A 23,000-nucleotide genomic window follows, 5' to 3' on the forward strand; every position below is an offset into this window, starting at 1 on the left:
GCCATTCGGTCAATGCGATAAATCTCGCCGAACATTTAGAAACTCTAAATCGGATCTGCTGCAGTAAGCGTTTTGTGATTCTGAAGAATCGACCAATAGGGATCGAACCAAATTTTGTATGGACATAATTACTTGTCAACTGAAGGGGATATTCCCGCTGTGGCGCAACAAAGTGCCTGTTCAATAACCACATATAAATGCTGGAGGTGTTCATGCTAGCCTTACTGTGCGGCTTTACTTACTGAGCGGCTTGAACAGCTTTCGCACGGAAAATCCCGCGTGCAGTAAAAGCCGCAGGCCGGGACACCATAACGGATATATATATATATATATATATATATATATATATATATATATATATATATATATATATATATATATAATATAAATTCTGTAGGAAACGCGAACGTGTTCGTTCGTCCAGGAAGTATTCAGGAAGTCTATGCACACTGTGCCAATATAAAATGGATCACTTAATGCGGGTTCGAACCGGAGTTGCGGAGCATTGTGGAAATGGTCTCGTAATCATCCTATATTTTTGTAAACACTTGGAGTGGAATGGGAATGGAGTGATCGCATCAGTCAGGCAGGTGAGACGTAAACAGAACGGGAACCCAAGTTTCCGGAATGGAGTTAAGTTGGAATGGGCACGTAGTCCCTGAGCACGGAACGTTGATCATAAGCGTGACTACAAAACCATCATGCTTGCCATTTAGACTAAACTAGACTTGGTCAGTATATGGCATTTCTCTACTTTTTACTCAGTACCCGCTCTTTCGGTACCTATTTAGAGCTAAATCTGACGCGTTAATCATAAACAGCATGGTATTCTGCACATCCGACGCTTGAGAAGACCTGGAAGCCGTTTTGCTTGATTTACGAGGTACTGTATTTAAAGACAGCAACTTCTAGATGTCCAGACTATACGTCGGTTTAGCAAGAGCCTCGAAAAAATGGTTCCCGCTGTTATGTAATTAAATGTGAAAAAAAATGTCCTGCAAAGCGTAATAATGTGTTTCGCTTTTATGTTGGTCATCGAAGTGAGAGAATAGTCTAGTTGGATGCACGGTGTGCACAACGGCGTAAGGTTGTTTTGTACTTTGCTTCGCGCGAATAAAAATGGTTTCAAAGAACTAAAGATTTTTGGAAATAGCGGATTTCATTTAGATGCCAAGCCTTGCTTGTACATAGCAGGGTGCGAAGTCGTCGCGAACCGCCTAGCACTTGTGCATCTAGTGTAAAACTACTATCTGCAGAAACTAATCTCAGCAGTCCCGAGCGGCCGGGAAACTGTGCACCATGCTGTCGTTGTACCATGCTGTCCGAATTTATCGTCACGCTCGGCTGCAAATAAAACAATACTTTTACTAAATTTAAGCATGACCGCGTAAACATGCGGAGCGTAGTTACAATTATGAAAGCCTCAATCATTATAGAATTATCTTTTTTGACTCTGACGACGTCTAGAGGGGGATCGTCTGCTCTGTGTCTTTGTGTTTGTTTTCTCTTTTTTGTTGTTGATACTAAAGAGGGTCTTCGGAAGAGGAGACTGCATGGCAGGCGGTCAACACAAAATAGCAAGTCTTGGAGACATTTCGACCTTAATAACTGAACATATTTTTCGCTACCATCATATATTCGTGACTTGTACCCTGCCAAGCTAACATCTGTTTGTTGACGCTATTTTACGAGGAAGGCAATGAAGTTTAACAATGTTTTATGTATTTATTTGTCTAGCCTTATTACAGGTGTAATTGTTTTCGTATATGTGTTTGGGAAACAAACTTATTAAAGTAGAAGCACTGTATTGGGGAGACATGCGCTCTATTAGTAACAGGCATGCGCTTTACCATTTGAGTGTCGGTGCAATGATTATTTTGATGCCTCATGATAGTCTTCACAGCACATAGGCTTACAGATTTCCCACGAAAATAAAACTGACGGAGCATTCTTTTAGAAGCAGCGGAAATTGGAGAGATTAACAGCAACTGCTAGCTGCAGAGATACAGGCCACAAGGTGTTTCCTCTTGTGCAAGAAAATTGCACGTAACATTATTTGTAACGTTGTTAGGCTTAAAAATGTGTTTTCTTTGTTTAGTTACGAGGTACTCCAAAGATAAGAGAAATAAATTGTAGAGAAAGCCTTTATTGTTGGAATTGAAGGAATGGACTTGATAACTTCTGTTGCTCTAAGAGTGGGAATATCCCGGCTCTCACCATTCGGAGAACTTAAAAGGAGTCTGGAAATAGGTGTTACTCCACTCTACACAATTCGACTGTGGCTGGAACGGAGAGTCTCCCTTCGCTGCTATGGTTCAAACCGTTTCCTGCATACACGTCATCGCGTCAAAGAATCCCCCTCGCTGAAGTTCTTTTTTGCTACGTTTCTGGGCAGGAATAAGAAACAATTACTCCGGTTAACGGAGAATTTAGTGTCCATCTTATATTGGTACATTGTCTGCACATTCTGTAGAGTTCATACTTTTACATGCACTATCACACTCTGTACAGCCTATTGCGATTGGGCGCCGTGTGTAGTATATATATGCTGCTGTGCCTCGTGCCTTGAGACACGGTCAACATATTCCCCTCAGTGACGAATTATGATGAAGTGTGGTTGATAAAGGTGGAGGAGGCACATAATTTCATTCTAAGGCGCAGCAAACTCCACTGAAAGGAAGTCAAAGTGGGGTAGCATGATGTTTTCCACATTGTCTGGTCAGTCCTCATAATGATGGAGACGTTTCATTGATTTTGGTCTTCAGTCAGACGTGTCGCGTCCTTTGTCGTATAAGACGTGAATCATGCCCACGCCGTGACAGCATGTGAACAAGTCAGTTATTGGCTGCAAGCTGTGCGGAAAATGAAAGGTTACTTTTTCATTGTTGTTCGACAAAACTCGGCACGTTGATCGTCCTGTCAAACATGGCAGCGTTTTCAGCAAACCGATTGTGTGTACCGGTACACTGAAGTGAAACGTAGCCACATATAATATGCAGGGGTTTCATGTCCGCGGCTATTTTCTTGCCGGCCCGCTGAATAGATTTGGCAAAAGCAACACCCCTACGCGAATGCGTAAGCCGTTACTGAAGGTGACATTAGTGAAATGGTGAAGACGTGAGTCCACAGGTGCAATGAGCAAGGTCTGTGCGGAGCACACAGATTTGCTCAGCGTTCAGTAAGCGACCTAAGTGCCTATTAGCTTTGCCGCCATATGTTGTGAATATGGGTAAGCGAGAAGGCCAGCCTAGCCGTTTTGAAAACTGTCTATTGTACAGGTCAAGGTTAAGAATAAAGATAGCGACTATACTATCGCGAATAGTAGGACTTGAAACTCACACCAGCTAAAGTCCCTGTATGTTTGCTTTTTTTCGACCGTATCTTGGAACTTTAGCACTAACCAGTACGCTGGTACCTCCCTTCTTTGAGAACCTCTTTCATTCTCATACTTTCGCTGTGCCCTCCTCCACAGCTTTCCTGCTCGCGCTCTCTTCGCTATCGCCATCTTTACACCTCCGCTGCGCTACTTGCCGGTTACGCCGATGCCGATGCCGAGACCGACGCCGGCTTCGGCGCACAACTCAAGAACGGGTGCCCCTAAGAGCTACGCTCTAAAGATACTACGCCACCCCACAGTCGCAGTCTGAGATGTAAGGACTTCGTAGTTCAGTTTATAATTGCTTAATAGTTTTTTAAAAACTTACGATTGCTTGAAACTCGCCAAGTTATCTTCGACACTGATGATATTACTGTTTCTAATTAAAAGCAGAGTCATTTCATGCTTAGTAACAGTGTGTTTTCCATTGCCTTAAAATTTTGTTTGTCTTAATGCGATGCCTGTGGATGGATGGTTTGATGGCGAGGCTGAAAGCCTGAGAATCCGTCCTTTGAGCAGTCGAACTCTCCACCGAATCGAAGCGCACCAACAATTTGAAGTATATACGACTCCTTAAAATCTAATTAAAATAAATTGTGAAGGTCGTGAACCTGCACAGTGTGTTAGTTAAGATGCCATGGCTAGTCGAAGGTTCTGGATTCACTTTTACCACCTGAGATTTCTCAACGTACACCCACTGCATGGTACACAAGCGTTCTTTGCATTCCGTCCTCGACCTGACATGCCTTCGCCACAGAGTCACTGCCATGGGTCTGCTGAATTTGACCTCACCCTCCAGGCGCCTGCCGCAGCGTCCTTGTGTGTATTGCTCCCGAATTATCCTATAGGAAAGTATGCTGACAGTGGCGCTTTGCTGCATTGAATGCCTCGCACAAACACACGTACGTACGTTTCCATTAAATAGAGATTCTTACGAAACAAAAATTAGATTTTCTTTGTGACAAAAACAACAACAACGACAGCAACAAAAGCAATGATCTGTGGCGAAACGAGGAGCGACGTGCCGATCTTTCGAAACCGAAACCGCAGTGACCGAAGCTATCGATATCACGTGACCAAAGCGATTCCGTTGCGTCATTTCGGCGGGGCCCTGCACTCGGAGGAACAACGCGCGGCGCCAGGCGACGGTTGCTGAGTCTCCGAATGCAGCAATGCATGAGTTGCCACTTTTTTTTTTGCTTCGTTATTCTCTGCGTTTTTTTTTTCGTTTCTTCTTCCTTGTACGCCGATAACAGGGGCTTAAGCCATCGTCATCTCGGTTATCACGCAGTCCTCCGCTGGCAGCCTAAGAAGTGAGTAGAACGTTTTTTTTTTCCTTTTCCGTTCAAGCGTCGACATGGCACCGTTTCCTGCTCATTGCCTTGCTCTAAACTTCCATTGTAAAGCGGTTCAGGCCGAGCTCATCAGTCTATGTCGTAGAAAACGAAGTCCAGCTTCAAGGCTTCGCTAAGTGACATACTCGAAGCCTTTGCGAAAACTGTGCCAGCGTAAGTGCGCAGAAATAGTACTGGTGGCCCGCGAAGTGTCTTAAGGGGACGTGGGGACGTGGTGAACGGGGGCACACGACAGTTGTTGCTCCCAATGCTGCGAAACAGACATTGTTGAGCAAAGCGGTCACATAGCGTGGAAGTCGAATGCAGATACGCCTGCGTGCTCAACGTCTCCTTTATTAAAAACTGAGCAGCCGACCATGACACGGATTTATATGATTGTTGATTTAGCTGCACTCTGAAAACCCTCGCTAATCTACCTTAACCTATCGCTTTCCGGTCTGGCACCACTCCTCACTCATAGGACAAATTTGAAAACGTCGCACTACCAATTGAAAACGATTGCCACGTGTAATCGGGGTGTTGAAGTTGCAGGCAAGGTACCCTAGGCTACTAACCTTATGGGACGTGTTCCTTTTACAAAGTTCATTTTCTCTTAAACGTTCCACAACGACGATATGTGCAAAGCTGAGCCTTGTAACTTATTTTGTAATCGAACTGCAGACTATGCCCAATGCGGGCTTTTTGCTACGTTCTCAATACGTCTCTTCCGTTTCGTGTGACCAGCGACACTGTAGAACACATGGAGAAAGTTGAAGCGTACGTTGTACGATATACCACAGTTTACTCGTCTCGTATGCTTTATCGCAAATGCGTGGCATGAAATGACTTGGCAGTCGTTTGCTTTGCTAAAGAAAAGTAAATGCCATGCACTTAAGATGTGGCAGCTTCTTACCTTTCTTTTGCAGACAATATTGGTGACGTGTAACTTCTTCATCTGTCCCGCATTAAGTATGGTGGCGTGACGCGTTTTCTTCATATTCGATTACTGAAGCTGCTAGAAGTACCTTTATAATGTAGCTTATTTATTCTCTAAATCGATATTGCATCTTCCATCCACTGTGTAGTGTGCCCAGTTCCTCGTTGCCAGTTTGTCTTTGTAGAAAGGCCCTTGGAAGATTATTGTTTCAACTGTTCGATGCTACTGCCTTGCATTTTGGTCGAGACCTTGCTCGAACTCGTCGAAGTAGACGCCCGGAATTGTCATTTACCAAGGGTGGGCTCCGGGTGTTCTTATTGCGCCGCTGAGGTCGACGTCGTGAGTACGATCCCGGCAACTGCGGCCATATTTTAATGGAGGGAAATGCAAAATTCCCGTCGACGATTTAAGTGCACGTTAAGTGACCCCATGTGATCAAAATTAATACGGATCCCCTTGCTACGCGTGCGTCATAATATGATTGGTTTTGGCATGTAAAGCCCTTGTATTTAATTTTTTGTTTTTCTTGTGGTAACAGTGTGTGGGCGCAATGTATTGTTAGATATAAGTGTAGAAAGGCAAGACAATTCAATTGCGCATTGTCTTCTTTCACACCATATTGTCACGCGTAGATTGTCTCGTTTTTCCGCCGGTGGTCGTTTTTCACCGGATCATCACTGACATCGAGTAATCGCTTGGCACGAGGCGCAACTAAATTACCTCGAATTTATTAAACGTTGATAGCCGATTCCATAACGGGAGGGGCTTATCAGATAGCACGCGTGACGTGACTGCTGCTGCAGACTCGCGAATGTGCACGATTAGCAGCGATTACCTGCATGTAGTGTGCGCTGATGCACGTATAGATAGCCGACCGACCTTGACCCGCTAGTTGAGATTTCGGGGACCGGTGACCGGTGTTAGCTGCTTTCATTGTGATTTTACCGTTGGTTGCTTTTGTGGCCACGAGTACGCTGCATAAATTGTCTTAGAATATCGACTATAGCGGGCTTGGCAGTATTTGTTGTTTTTTCACCGTCACTACAACACGGCAATGTGCTCCTTCATTTGCAGATCGTTTTATAGATCTCAAAGCTGTCATGGGAACGTCAGGTTCAATGCGTCACCGTTCTTTTGATTCTTCTTCAGATTTTACTTTTGTTTCTATCTTAACGACCTCTTGCGGCATTGATATGCTTCAAAAGTTTAGATTCCTTGCGATGTATTTAATATTTCCTTCCCAACGGTTGATGTGTATTTCAGCAAGAACATACATGACGTCGTAAATATTTCTGTACAAAGTTATGGAAACGTCTGCAATGTTCAGCTATTGTTGCATACTGATAACTTCAACGTCATGTTTGCTGCAGTGGAGTTAACAGGAAGACTAGGCACAGAGCGCGCGAGCATTTGCATCCCGGTAATCTGTTTCACTTCTGTGTTGGCTAGGGCGCTACGAGTGCTGTGAGAATCATGGTCGTTTACCAGCGTGAACAGACGAGGTCGAGACGAGTATAGGCGACACCCATGGAGGGCACTGACTTTCACCTGCATTTGTGTGCCGAATTGTGAGAAATACATATCGTAAATCGGAGAAAGAGATCAACGATCACGTGCATGTGGTCGCCGCTTAGTCAGAACTGCTTATTTCTCTAAACACACGCACCGATAAACGAACGCGCTATCCAGGTGGTGGATTCACAGAGACGTCCAGATACGATGGCTCTCTCTGGTCCAGCCAATGCAGTGGCTGCCACGGGTGAGCGTAGTCGAAAGAAACGTGCGTATAGCCCTCTTTGTTTTTATATTCAAATGAGCAACACCATCATGCTTAGCCTTATTGCCATGCAACGTCAAGAAATTTCGCTCTGCATCAAGGTCAATAGCACTAACAATGGAGCTTGCTACAGGTTTCCTACTTAGTGGACGCTGATCGATTTTCAATTCAGCGATTGTAACATGCGCTGCATGTCAGATAAGATGCTAGCAATAATCACCGCATTTATGTAACTGGTGATTCTCGCAAAGGCCCTTGCCAGCTATGAATATTGGCCAACACAAACTATCATTTTGTCTCGAATTGCTAGTACGTATTAAAAAGAGCAAGATATGGTTAGCTATATTAGTACAACACCTACTCTGCAATGTGTAGGGTAGCCAACCGGGCACACCCTTGGTTAACCTCGCTTCCTATTGCTTTTCGTTTCTCTCTCTCTCTGCAATAACGAGAAAAGACGCTGTTATTGTGAGAGGAGGCTTGCTAATCCAGAAAACACGCAATAACGAACGACATCTGGCGACGCCGCCTTGAAGTTCCCGCACCCACTCTTCGTGACGTCATCGATTTTGACGGCATCTGATAAGTCCTAGTTAAAAACTTACCGGCAACAAATAGAAAAAGAGAAAGACTTCGGTTGTGTTACAAAGTAGCGAAAGACTAAATTAAACAAGTTTCGAGTACTTGTAATGCGCCACGACAGTCACGGTACACGAGAAAATAAAGTGATATCTGTTAAGTCATGCTGACGAACCACCGCAACTGTTTCGGAGCGAAATTGAAAAAAAAAGGCATTTAGAATTTCGCCTTTTTTATTGAAATGAAAATAAAAGGAAGAGGTGTAGTCACCCTATAATGGTGACGACTGCGGCTTTTCTCATAGCAGAAGTAACAAGATATAAAAAAAAAATGCATAGAAGGAAAGTGAACAGAAACGACGTCACAGGGTCAGAAATCTACAGCACACAGACCTATACATCCGCAAACGTATAAACATAGAAGGCAAAGGCAAGTCGCACCACAATGAGTTTGTAAACAAAGTCCCACAAACAGCCACGACGTTGAGTGTGACGACTATGTGAACAGATGAGGAATTAGAGTTCTTGCAGCAATAAAATCTAATTGTGTAAAATAAAAAAATATATCCTTGCAAGAATACTCCATCAATCAGATTCAATGTTTCGCTCTTAGTGTCCCGTAAGCACTTGGAGAGCAGTCTTAGCTGCCACCACATCACGCTGGACACCTGCAGCAGTCGAGCTGAGTGGCGAAACAGCATTATCGCGCTCTTCGAAAAAAAAAAAGGAGAGAAACAAATGAGGAACGGGAAATTATATTTATTAAACCCTGAGTCATGACGGTGCGTCGGTACTTTGCTCAACCAACGGAAGGCCTCTCAAAAGAAGAAGAAAAAAAAAAGCGGCAAACGTTTTGGTTTCACTTGAATTCCGTGGTTCTTGCTTTATTCCGGAAGTTTTGTTTGGCGTTTCAAGTGCAAATCACTGCACGGCCGCAGCAGCGAGGGTACGCTCCCACTCCTTTAAACACCTGACGGCACATTCTATCGGAAGCCAGACGACATCTGCGTAGAAAGAAACGAATTTAACTTAGGGATGGGCGAATATAGTTTTTTTATAGAATATAGTCTTATTTATATAATTCTATATAGATATATAGAATCGGATACGAATAGCAAGTAACGAATATCGAATAGTTCAACGCAGACGCGTATACTTATAGCAGGAATATTTAGTTCGGTATAATTGAGCACCAGGCTTGTACAGACTAGGGTAAAAGAAGCAACCAATTGTCACGGACAGTTCGTGTCAGTGTTAAGTACAAGATCACTAACTTCCAATAAAAGAACTCAACGAATAGCCTCTCAACATCTTGAGCGCCGGTTGGAAACAAGCTTTCCAAAAAATGAATGGCTACTGTATCATTAGCTTTCCCAAAAAACGCTAAGTAAATGGTTGTTGAAGAAAAGATCAGAAGTAGTGTGAAAAGAAAAAAGGAAAAGCTGATGAAGGACTTCTGTGCCGCAGAAACATGTAATATGGCCTGTTCAAACGAAAACATCACCGGTTGTAGTGTGAACGAGGAATCTGCTGCAGGACTAGAATGAAAGAAACAATAAATTACAGACTATAAACAACGCTCATAAAGTTGACGTCTAGAATTACGCCGTGACACCGAAAACAAACCTTGCATGACTAACTTGTTTCTTCATTTCTTCAGAAACATTTGGTCGTTTCAATTTTGGTCGTTCAGGTTACTTTGCTTAGAATAGGCACCACAGTTGACCGACTTTAACAGTCCGTTATGGCGAAATGGTTAGTAAATTAGTTACGGTATTTGAAAATACCGAATGGCTCATTTTCGAATACGAATAACTGGCGGATAATATGCGATTCGTATTCGACACTTACGAATGATTGACCACCCCTAATTTGATCCCAAAGCCGGCGGCGTTCCAGCAAGCACATTGCAAATGTTGTACACCAGCAGTCTGCGTTCACGCATTGCACACTTTGTTGCTTTTATTATTATTATTATTATTTTGAATAATCATCCTACATTTCTATCGCTTAGTTGCAGACGCAGTCTTACAGACGGCCACTTTTTATAGGAAGCCATTTGTGGAGAGAGAGAGAGAGAGAAGGGAAGACGGAAAGGCAGGGAGGTTAACCAGACTGAGTCCAGTTTGCTACCCTACGCGTGGGGAGGGGAATGGGGAGTGAAAGAGGAAGAGAGAGAACTTAAGTGTAGGATGTCTATAGTCGGGCACTCAAGTCCGTTGCCTTCAGGTAGCGAAAAAGCGCTCTAACTGCTTTCTGGGCCAATGAACTGTGAGGCCAGGCTCCCAAGATCTTCGCTTCCGTGAATGGCCTGTCATCCAGTCTATTTAAGGCACACTGGAGAGTCTCACGTTGATTATCGAAGCGAGAACAGTGGCACAGAAGGTGACTGATGGTCTCTTCACACTGGCACTTAGCGCACATTGGTGAATCCGCCATTCCAATGCGGTAGCTGTAGGAGTTGGTGAATGCTACTCCTACCCACAGCCGACACAGCAGTGTTGCGTCACGTCGTGGAAGGTTCGCTGGTAATGTAAGTTTTAGTGATGGGTCGAGGCTGTGTAAACGACACTTAGAGTTCTGTGGTGTATGCCAGTAACCTAACGTGATTACACAAGCAAGACTGCGAAGCTCTCTTGCAGCGTCGACTCTGGATAAAGGTATAAGGAGTGTCGGTTAGCCAGCCTGGGCACGTCGGGCAGCGTCATCGGCGAGGTGATTACCAACGATGCCACAGTGTCCCGGCAGCCACTGAAATATGATATCATGTCCTCGTTCAGATGCGCAATGGCAGGTTTCGTTGATTTGTGACACCAGCTGTTCATAATTGCCACGTCGTAAACTTCGCAAGCTCTGGAGGGCTGCTTTCGAGTCACAAAATATTACCCATTTGTTGGGCGGTTCTTTTTCAATGTATTCGACAGCAGCGCGAAGAGCGGCCAGTTCAGAACCTGTAGATGTCGTTACGTGTGAAGTCATCTCCCCTTTTCTCTTTAACGCGGCGATGCGCGGGCTCCCGGAACTGCTGTGCTCTATCCCTGGGCTTCACCACAGCCTTTACGCTGACGACGTGACGTTATGGGCAGCGGCGGATGATCCACAAGCTCTTCAAGAGATCATGCAACGCGGCATCGACATCGTACAAGCTTATGCGGAGTCAAGGGGCCTGACGTGCTCACCGGAAAAATCCGAATACCTCCTGATCAAGCCCAGCAGGAGTAGCTGTCCCAGGGGATTACCACGGAGGAGGCGCTTCCTTGAGCTTAAAGTCGGAGAACTTACCATCCCGGAGCGCCCCAGTATCAAAATATTGGGGCTAGACTTTCAGAACACGCTGCGCTGCGGGCTCATGTTAAAGAAACTCCAGAGGGCGACCAACTACACACTACAGCTCATTCGCCGGGTGGCTAATCGGCACCACGGCATGGGCGAGGGCGATCTGCTTCGACTTGTGCAGGCATACATAACCAGCAGAACCATGTACTCGACACCATATGTCAAACTCGCAGTCACAGATTTAGCCAAATTAAACACCATGATCCGACGAAGCACAAAGGCAGCCTTGGGCCTTCCGGACCACGCGGCCACCGCAAGGCTAGAGGCCTTAGGCATGCATAACACGATCGAGGAGCTCTTGGACGCTCACCACACTGCCCAAGTCCGTCGTCTCTCGCTAACCCCGGCTGGCCGCACAGTCCTCCGGAAGCTCAGTCTCGAGGCTATCCCCGAAATTACAGAGTACGTTACGATTCCGCGAAAGGTGAGGGGGCATATTTATGCCCCACCTCTACCCCGCAACATGGACCCCGAGTTCCATCAGGGCCGTCGGCAGGCCCGTAGTGAAGCCATTTGGCGACGCTATGGCTCGCAAGATGGAGTGGTCTACACAGACGCAGTCAGACACCCTCGCGGCGACCTCATGACTGCGGTGGTAGCTGATCACAACGGAGGACTGCTAGAACATACAACAATCACGGCTGGCCGAGTGGTGGAAGCGGAGGAAACCGCGATTGCCATGGCCATGCATGCGGACGCAAATACCGTCATCAGCGACAGCAAGCAGGCCATCGGCAATTTCGTCCGTGGTAGAATTTGCAAACAGGCGTACCATGTCCTCACACGACGCCCCCTAAGCGGCTTGAAAACCCTCGTGTGGACCCCCGCTCACGCGGCTGTGCCCGGCAACGCGTCGGCTCACAGTTTGGCTCGAGATCTCGCGCGCCGAGCCTCGTCCGCGGATGCGGACGACGTGAATGAGGAGGAGACACACGAGGAACCCTGCGAGACTTATGAAATAGCCCATCGGTATCGCTTGAGGCGTCGCGCGCTCCCACCACCGGCCAAGCAACTCGACAAAACGCAAGCGGTCGCGTTTCGGCGACTTCAGACAAATACATACCCACACCCAAAATACATTAACAAAATCACAGGGGGCAGGGAAAGCGACAAATGTAGGCTCTGTTCAGAAACAGGAACACTCACACACATAATGTGGGAATGCACCTCGCTCCCGTTCTCTCATCCCCCCATCAGCAGCGAGACTGACTGGACAGCCTGGCTCAGTTCCGGGGACGTCGACCGACAATTGGAACTGGTGGACTGGGCGGAAAAGGCCAAGCAGGCCCAGGGCCTTACTTGAGCCCTAACGCTCAGCCACGTCCCTCTTTACCCTTCCCCCTTTCAATAAAGTTTATCACCACCACCACGTGTGAAGTTTTGAACTTGATGACGACCGATTGAGATGGTAGAACAACGGCGCCCGTAGAATTTTCCGAGACGGAACCATCCGCGTAAACATGAATTCGGTTAGCATATGAAAAATGCAGAAGTTCCAGTGTGATCTGCTTGAGAGCCGCGGTGGTCAGGCTAGCTTTCTTCACTATTCCTGGAACAGCAAGGTACACAGGAGGCTTCTTCAAGCACCACATAGGGGATGGCGTTCTTGTTGCGGGTGAGTGCCTCAAAGACAGAGAGTGCCGGTTAGCCGCAATCGATCTGGAGAACGCTGCCTTGGGTCTTTTCTCAGGCAAGTGAGCGAGATGGTGGTCAGGGACTCTGGATATATGGCGAACATGTGCCCGGAGTGTGTCGATATCTATATAGGTCCTTATTAGGTTGTCTCTCGCGATGGCAATTGTTGCCACGGTTGAAGCATTTCGAGGTAGCCCCAGACATGTTCGAAGGGCTTGGCCTTGAATGCTCTGTAGGACATGGATGTTAGTTTTGTTAGCATTGGACAGCACTGGTGTGCTGTATCGCAAGTATCCTAGAAAGAGCGTCCTGTATAGTTGAAGCATAGATGCCACGGATGTGCCCCACGTTTTACCCGCAAGAAACCTTAGTATATGGGAGATAGAAGTAAGCCTCTTCTTCAACTATCAGATGTGGGGGCTCCATGAAAGGTCTCTGTCTATAATAACGCCTAGGAATCGGTGAGTTTTTGCGTAGGAAATTGGTTGGTGGTCAATAGAAATGGGGTAACAGGTCATGGGCTTGTGGGTAAAGGCGACTAAGGCGCACTTCTCGGTCGAAATGCTTAAGCCTTGCGCACGCAGGTACGATGATGTTAGGGTCACTGCTTTTTGGAGCCGTGCACGCACCTGGAGACGTGTAACTGCCGAGGCCCATATGCATATGTCGTCAGCATATATTGAAAGGTTTACTGTATGCGGTAGAACGTCGGCAAGGCCAAGGATTGCAAGGTTGAACAAAGTGGGGCTAAGAACCCCACCCTGAGGGACGCCACGATAAGTGTAATGGTCAGTAGTTCGGCCATCTGCACTGTGCACAAAGAAGGATCTTTTGAATAGATAGCTCCGAATCCACCGAAACATGCGTCCACCAATTCCATTATTTTCCAGGGCATCAAGGATGGCTTCATGCGTTACATTGTCGTAGGCGCTTTTCACGTCGAGGAATAGTGCAACCGGTATACGCTTGTGGTGTTTTTCTTGTTGTACAGACGTGACTAGGTCGATGGCGTTGTCAATAGAGGAACGGCCTCTTCTAAAACCAGCCATGGCATCGGGGTATACGTTGTGGCGCTCAAGATACCATTCTAGGCGGGTGAGAATCACTTTCCATGACCTTCCCAACACAGCTGGACAGCGCAATGGGTCGGTAGGACGCTAGGTCAAGTGGCGACTTTCCAGGCTTCAGGAGTGGTATCAAGCGGCTGGACTTCCACCGCTCAGGAACGACACCATCATTCCATGACTGGTTATAACATTCCAGAAGTCTGCTTCGGCCATCTTCACCTAGGTGGCATAAAGCAGCGTAGGTGATGCCGTCTGGTCCTGGCGATGATGAGCGCCTGCATGAGGCCAGAGCAGCGTCCAATTCCTCAAGTGAGAAGGACACATTCAATTCTGGGAAGCGTGTCGCAGGAACCTCACCCAGAATTTCGCTACTGATGGTGACCACACTGCCCGCAGTCTTCACACAGAAGTCTTCGGCTATATCGACCTGTGAGCGGCCTTGATAGAGGGCTAGGGATGAGAATGGATGTCGTTGCTGTGGAGACGAGCCAAGGCCGAGCACCGTCCTTCATATGATAGACAGTGGCTTGCGGGGGTCAAGTGATTCGCAGAACGTCTTCCACCGTTGTTCCTCCAGCCTGTCCATACGACGTTGGATTTTCTTCTGTATACGTCGAGCGACTCTAAGGTCATGAATTGACTTCGTGCGCCTGTATCGCCTCTCGGCTCTTCTGCGAATCGTTCGAAGTCGCTCAAGTTCCATGTCAAAATCCGTACGTTTTTTAGCGGATGTAAATGTGTACTTAGACGATTCCAGTACACTTGTAATAAGATTCTCAATGGTGCCGGTAAATCCTTCTTTGCATGCCTCTTCCACCTTTGTCTTATACGTTGACCACCTTATATATACTCGTCGGGAAGTACAAGAGGAGAAGCTTCCGAATCCAGTGATACTTAAGTAGGTGGGAATATGGTCACTACCATGAGTCTCGATGTCAGAGGACCATCGAACATTTTGACCAAGTTGCCGTGACATCAAGGTCAAGTCTAAGCAACTGCTGTAGTTCGAACCACGCAAGTACGTCGGACTGCCATCGTTCATAATGCTAAGTTCATGGTCGGAAGCAAGTTCCACAAGTTTCCGGCCCCTGGAATCTATTCTGGAGCTTCCCCAAGCCAAGTGATGAGCATTAAAGTCTCCCGTGATAATCCAGGGTCCAGTAGTCGCCGTCAGGATGTCTCGCAATCGGTCGCCGTCGAACCGACTATATGGGGATATGTAGGCGCCGATAAGGGTGAAGGCCACTTTATTCTTTGTAATGCGGAGACACACGTATTGGTTTCCATCATGAGGCTGCACCGAGTGGGGAATGTAAGTCAGTTCTGTACGGATGTAAACAATTACTTTGCTGGATTGCCCGCACGTCGACGCCATAAAGGCTTCGTATCCAGAGAGTCTTAGCGCTTTGGACACGTTCGGTTCACATATTACCACTACAGGAAATTGGTGCGTGAAAACGTATTGGCGGAAACATGAAATCCGTGATTGAAGTCCTCTGGCATTCCACTGGAAAATCGTCGCGCTACGCACTTCATCACGGAATGAAGGCAGTGGAAGAGCCATTGTGCTTATGCAAGATTTGCAAGCACTGGGCTCAGGGCATCCAACACTTGCACTGCGCTTCGAGCTGTTGGCGTATTCGAGTTGCCCACAAGCGTGCGAATCGCATGTATCAAAGATTTGAGCATTGTAACAATTCGGCGGTCATGCTCTGTCAGCTCATCTGGGTGAGGGGTGGAGCATTGTGGTGCCTTTCCTTGTTGGGGTTCTTCCACAGGGCTTATCCTTGGCAGTGGTGGCCATTCCTCATCCACGGCATTCTTTTGAGATGCTCCGTTATCTATACACGGTTTGGAAACATTCTGCACTGAGGTTGGAGCAGATTCAACAGCAAGAGGCTGTGCGGCACGCGTATTCTTTGTGCGGAGAGCAGAATTCCTTGATGAGCGTCTGCGACGAGAACGACGTCGCCTGACGTCAGCAGCTGCTTCGCGATGAGTCGACCGCTCCCTCACCATTTTCTTCAAGATGGAGAGTTCTCGCTTAACTCTAGGACATTCCTTTGATGAGGCATCGTGGGGCCCTTGACAGTTCGGACACTTATAAGTTTTTGCCTGGCAGTGGCCTGCAGAGTGTTGCGCTGCACAGCGGGAACATATAGCAGACTTTCCACAGACGGCGCTCACGTGGCCGAATTTCTGACAGTTTCTACACTGAAGCGGCTTCGGAACAAAGGGCCGGACAGCATGTCGAAAATGACCTACCTTCACATGCGATGGAAGGCAGTCACCTTTAAAGACAATTTTCACGCATCTGGAAGTTCCGAGACGGGCCACCTGTAGTATCTGGATCCCATGATTTGCAGGCTTTATCAAAAGTGGTAAATCCTCGCCTGAGATGGCCGCATCAATGTCATATATGACGCCTGTAGTAGTCTCTTTTCCCATCGGGATGATGGTACGGACGTTCATGCCACCGAGAACAGTGACGGCTCGCAGAGAATCTAACGCCGACGCTTGGGCGACGTCTACCGCGACAATATTCTTCCGAGGGTTGACTCGTACGTCCTCAATGCTATTCGGCAACAGTCTCTCGAGTTCAACCGATGCAACTTGCCTGTTGAGGAACCTCATGTTGTCGGAGGGTAGCACAGGTAAGAAAAGGATGGTGTACCTCGGCGAACTCTGCGGAGTCCTCATAGTAGATGTGTCCACAGAGGCTCTAAGCATCCGCCGTTTTGCTTTCTGACTCAGGACAGTCACGTAGTCGTCGTCGGAGCTGTCGTCGCTTTCGGTCGAGTCTATCAGGGTAGTCTCGCTGACGCTCGAGAGGCTGTTCCGCTTCCTTGAGGCTGCCGACGCGGGCGCCGCTACATCAGGTGGGAGTGCGGGTGGCTCCACTTCCATTCCCGTCGGGCAGGGAACAGTGATGCCCGGAAGAAAGCGAGAATTACCACAAATTACTGGTGACGGAGAACAAGCACTCAGCAATAGAATCACTTCTTCGTCTTCCCTCCCCATTCGTGGAATTATTACATGTTCGGATCTGCTAGCCTCGGTGTCACAACGGTTTCCGCAGAAGACTAGTAGGGAGCATAGACCCTTCCCCGATACTGCGTCCTTCAGAAGACGCACGCCTCTCGACTGAATGCAGTCTTTTGCGACTGTCATTTTCTCCATCTTGTTACCTTTCATGGCACGTTCTATCTTCCTTCCGTTCCCGGCATTGCGCTTTCTCATGAACCTTCTTTCTAGCTGCGTTCCTCTCATGACTTCTTCTACTTTCTCTCTCCCTCCGTACGTGTTCTCAATCTTTCAATTGTGTGGTATTCCTGTATTGTTATTCATTATGTGTCTGTTTAGCCTCTTATATTGTTTTTGTTTTTTCCTTCCATTTTTTTTTGGTCGCAGCTCGTCTATATCTTTACCTTTTCTTTTTGTTCTTCCGTGGACCAGCGCCCAGGCCTCACGTTTGTTGCTGGGCATGTTAAGTAAACTATTGGCTGATTGACTCATTGATTGAATATTATTATAATTTAATTCGGCGAAAGTAATAAAATACCGCAAATACAAATGACTTGCCCTAACCACATTCATTCAATTTACATTTTCTGCATAACAAAGACGCTTACGTGAAGTCCTTCCCTGATAAGGCCTCTTAAAATAATTTTTGTTATAAATATCTCATGTACATCATACCTTTTCTTTCTTCCTTTTTATATAGCTGCTCTCTTAAAGTTGCATTCTGTCACTTACGTCATTTTCTTTGTATGTGCAACTTGTTTCTCGAGATCCATAGATATGTTTTAAATTTAAGGATATATATGCATTTGCGTGTGTGTGCATCTTGATAATGTTGATTTAGTTTGTTTTGAGTGGCATTGCGAGTCTGCCAGAACAACACCCTCAAACTCTTTTCCTGCTCACTCTACATAACTATCGTGATTTATTTATTGAGTGATTGACTGAATGATTGGTTGAATACGAAACTTTGCAACACGCTGTCTCCAAATCTACGGCTCTCGACATCTCAACTTAACATGATGCACGATTCTGTGCGATAGGCTTGTGAATCGCACGCGGTTTCACTAGTTATTGAACGGACAGCTTATTGTGCATTTTTCGGCAAGAAATCTAACTATTAATTCTTTTTTACTATGTTGAGTTTGAGGGCGGTAGTATACAGTCAAACGCCTTCATAACGAAGTGCTTATAGGAGCTCCAAAATTCTTCGTTATAGGGGGAGCCAGCGCTGAAACTTCGCGAGGCAACCGCAGTGCCTGAGCACACAGCTCTAACGAATGGTGGAAACATTTTTTTTTCGGCAGCCCACGCTGCGATTTCACGTCAGCAGATTCGCCACCGATCTCGAGGGACACGCGTCCAGGCCTGACCGGTAACCGGCGGGCCAGAACGCATGCGCAGATGCCCTTCTCCGACGCGCACCGGTGTGCAGAGCTTGGCTGGACGCATAGAGCTACAGCAAAAAGTTGATGCAGGCGAGCATCAGTTACCGTCCAAGATGTAGAACCATTTTCTTGGCGTACCTAGCGTATGCTGTCGGCATATTTCAGCTGCCCACTAAAACTGTCGTAACACCTCCTAGCCAGCGCTGGTTCGGCAGGTCACTTCGTTGTTAATGATCGTGCACCGTACCGCTCGCAATAGAGCAGGTTAGACACGTTCAACAAGAAAAAACATTTATTTAACACGAATTTGACGTAGGCTTAGTTAATTCGCTATATCGAGTGTACACTTCGTTTGGCAGAACGTGCGAATGGAGCCGACCTAACCGCGCCAAGGTTCCCAGTATGCTCCGCGGTGAAACGCGAGTCAACGCAGGCTGCTGCACGCAGGCAAATGTATGCGGCTATCGCCTTTCTTGCGATCAAATTGCCCACTTTACAGGCTGTTCATCGATGTTGCCTTCGTTGACGTTACCGTCCTTTACGCCCCGGCAGCCTACGAAGAACGCCGTCCACATAGTCAATCAAGATAACATGATCGCGTCCTCGTCAGCTGCGACGTACTTCAGCGTTATAGCAAGTAGCGTCAAAGTTGAGCGATTCAGGAACCAGTGCAGTAGCACTCGCTGATAATTCGCTGATATCCGCACGCTCGTCAAGTGCGTAGATAGCGCTGCGGTTAGCGCTGACACAGGTCATAGCTAAGTGGCGCCTTCGGAGGGCAGGGAACGCGGTGTTCGCTGCAAAGCAACAAATTATCCATCGGGGTGCCAAAATTCCTTCGTTCTATACACAAATTTGTTGTGGTTTTTTATTGTACAGATGTTGACACTGCAATTGAAATGTAGGAATTCGGCGGGGCATAATCAGTCCTTCGTTATAAAGGTTATTTCGTTGTAGTGGCGTTCGTTGCAGAGGCGTTCGACTGTATGCGGCGAGGCTCGGGGGGGGGGGGGGGATGGATCGCGGCGGGCCCGCCAGTTTGTTTTTCGAGCTCTGGATTTAGTGCGCGGTTTGTACCACCGGTATATTAACCAATATAACACGTAGTTAGGCTGCAGGTGAGAGTTGCGTGATACGTAGCCCAGGGAAAGCTGCGTACAGGGATAAAAAGGTTGCCCCTAAAAGGTGCTCCCATATTGTCAGACATTCTATAACCAACACACCCCGGTCAAGTACTACAGTGGGGGCACAGCGTATCAATATCTACTACGCTATAATGAGGGCGAAAGTTAAGATATGCCTGCCGGCAATGGACAAAAAGAAAGGCGTCGTATTGATACGTTTGTCCAAAACGAGCTCGATTTTAAAGCGTCAGGGTCGAGCGCCGCCATGGAGCGATCGCTCTCCCTGCCTTTAAACAATCGTTTTCTCTTTTTGACGCAACCTTTTTTACAAGAAGTGCTGGCTCCTAGAGTTTCGCCTACAGGAGTCTCAAGTATGGTGGCTCATTCAGCATGAAAATGATGGTTAGCTCCTTAATTTGCCTAAACTTCGTCTTTATTGCTCCAGTGAACTTAGTAACTTTGAAAATTGGTTGTCTTCGACAAGATAGTGGGTTATACATGGAAAAGTTTGCTTTAGTTACGCATGCGTGCAGGGATTAACTGCCTCGCCCCCCCCTTTTTTTTTTTAGAAAACTACGAGATTCAGAATGACAGATAATGTGATAAGTATAACGTCCTAGGAACGCTTGCGGCCAGGAGCGCGAAGATTAGAGGGATTCCAAATAACACCTATAATTCCATCAACATTCGAACAGCCGCAGTGGCAGACTTCCTTCCGATTAATTTTAGCGAGAAACATTACTTTCGTCCCACCCAGAGTTCTTTAACCTGCAACCAGAGTGCGGTACACGTGCGGGTTTTGCATTACCGCCGGTGCCAGAATTCGGCCACCACGGCCAGGAGTCGAACTCCCGACCTCGCACTCTCCAGCAGTATATGCCTCCGCTGCTGAGCCACTGATGCGGTTGCTGGGAACTCTGCGTGTTTCAGGACATCGTTACCTATTTCTCGCGCATTCAGTTGTTATTTTTCCTGCGCACACTTTTGCGTGTGAAGTAAATGTTCGAGCGGGTCACCTCGACGGAGATAAAGTTTGTCGAGTACAATATTAGCTTACCTTTCTATCGTAAGTTCTCCGTCACGGCACTTGTAGCGTTCGCAGGGGTGTTCCGCGCTTAACTCCTCCTTGTTCTCGAGCATGTGGCCTCCTTCTGTTCGACATCCACCTGCGTGAAGGTGGTGCTGGTTAGAACACACCAACGCTCTCCAACTTACGTTTGTGTTCCTCGTGTGCGTCGGAGATATTGCAGATTTAGCATGTTCCCGAAACGCATCGCAGTTTACGGAGTGCTGGAACCTGAGACGTATAGTGCGGAAGTAGCCTTAAAGCCCCGTAAACTTCGTAAAGTAGCGGCACGCTTTGAAGAATGCCGCCTCCTCCTCGCGCGCTCTGGTCAAGGCCGACGACGCGTCGCCATTGGCCTAATAGCATCACGTGCGCCCTCGCGCCGTGATTCAGCGCCATTTTCGCTCGAGAAGCGTCTACAGAGTGGCGAGGAGCGCATGTTGGCGCCGCTGCAACGCTCGAGCGGTGTAGGCGGTAGTCGAGGAGGTAGCGTGAGAGAGAGGAGAAACGAGGAGGAGTGAAGGCGGAGGAGGGGAGTGTCGCTACTTTACGAAGTTTAAGGGGCTTTGAGTAGCCTACGCGGGTAACGCCGTCGTGAGACACTGTCTTGAACCGCCACCTGTTGGAGACGTTCTTGTGCATGCGCAATCCTCTCGTGTAAGCGGGAAAGTACACGCTAACTATAGTTGCTGCCAACGCCTCTGTAGTAGAATGTGGGCAAAACATGGTCGCTTAATTTTGTACTTCTGTGTGCTGTACCTAAGGCCAGCGCGACGAGACTGTTCCACCAGCACTACTGCACCCATATGTGTATATTTACCCTTGACTGAAACTCTCTATTCCCGTCTTTATTTATAGGTTATACGGGAAATGCTTCGAACGCAGATTCGAATGAACTTTTCGGGTGATCCGTGGACAATCAAAGTTAAAGAAACGGACGAAGGAAGGACATGGAAGTAAAAGTTCAACAGGACCGAAAAATTGGACCGTGTAAAATGCCTAGTTTCAGATAACGTAGGCGTAGGGCTCTCTGCGTGCAAAATTTTACGCTAGAAGTACGAGTGGATAATTAACTAATTATGGGGTAAATATGCGGCTATTTTCGTATTTCAGGTGTTTTCCTTATAACGCGGGGAAAAATAGTTACGCGAGACATGGCCCAATGAAAACAACTGAATCCGGTGTTTTAAAACACAATTATTGCTTTTTAATAATCAAAATTCGCGCCCTTAATTCAGTAATTCGGTAATTCACACATTAGGGAAGAAAATGTAAAAGACCTTGCTACATAAATTGGCGATCAAGCAATGCTGCTGAAGTTACCAGAAGGACAGAAAGTCCAGCAACAGGCTGCATTTGTATTCCATGTAATGATTTTAATGAGAATATGTAAGCGTGTTCCAATCAATTCCGGACATATCAAAATCACCAAGAAGGATTACCCTATGCATGCTAAGGTAAGATAAGTCAGTTTCAATAAAAGAGATGACCTCATCAGACAAAACAGGGGAAATGTTAAAATTCGGTGGCACATAGAAAGCTGCAACGAACACTTTTTCACAGCGCGCTAGGCTGACTTCTAGCCAAATGGACTCCTGCACACTTTCCATTTCGTTGCGCCGAACACATCTCTGCCAGTGGTCAGCAGCAACAGGCACGCCATCACCTTTTTGTTGAGATCCACTAAAGTCCCGGTCACAGCGGAAGACGTTATTGTTCGGTGGAAAGAAATATAAAGATGAAGTTTCACTGCACAGCCAAGTTTCAGACAAAAACAAAATAGGAAAAGAAGATGAAATGACATTACAGAAAAGCTAATGTGTTTTGGTGCGAAGTCCACGGGCGTTTTGCTAAAAGATGTCCAAATCACACGCCACTTTGATCCCGGGGGTTGTCTCAGAAGCATGAAGCATGTCGTCGCGTAGCACCCCATGGAACGACTTGAAGAGGCATCCCATTGGTCACATTGACGGGTCGTTCAGGGGCTAAAGGACTTCACCATCGATGGATGCATGAAGATGAGAACATGACTGATATTTTGTTCTAAGTCGCCGGAGAGAAGAGACATATTCAATGCATCTAACGGGCCTCTCACCAGGTCTGGTCATTCTTAGCTGACAAGCGCAGGGCGTACAACGCTCGCTAACGACCGTGTCTGTTAAGTATTACAGTCCTACGCGCCGTGTAAAAAGCTTTTATTGTCGCAGCCTAGTAGAAGACGGGAAAGCCGGCGTAGAGGACGTATGGAAGCGCTTTATCAGAGCAGTCAACGCGACGTCGTTGTCGTCTCTGTTTTTTCCACTCGCGCGCTACTTCAGCGTCGTTCTCATCGCCTGGCACATACCCGCGGCGACCATATAG

General features: G+C 47.1%; 1 long non-coding RNA gene across 2 annotated transcripts in view; it reads right to left on the bottom strand.

The window, feature by feature from the left end:
* Positions 1 to 8,741: 8,741 nt before the first annotated feature.
* The window catches only part of LOC135896559 (uncharacterized), a 34,757-nt gene continuing 20,498 nt past the window's right edge, over positions 8,742 to 23,000 (bottom strand). For both annotated transcript variants that reach the window (XR_010562740.1, XR_010562741.2), the window contains 2 exons: positions 20,631 to 20,739; positions 8,742 to 9,006 (listed from right to left, as the gene is read on the bottom strand). This is a non-coding gene — a long non-coding RNA (uncharacterized lncRNA). The remainder of the gene's footprint in view (positions 9,007 to 20,630; positions 20,740 to 23,000) is intronic.

The sequence above is a fragment of the Dermacentor albipictus genome, chromosome 9 (genome assembly GCF_038994185.2).
Source record: "Dermacentor albipictus isolate Rhodes 1998 colony chromosome 9, USDA_Dalb.pri_finalv2, whole genome shotgun sequence".
Classification (NCBI taxonomy): domain Eukaryota; kingdom Metazoa; phylum Arthropoda; class Arachnida; order Ixodida; family Ixodidae; genus Dermacentor; species Dermacentor albipictus.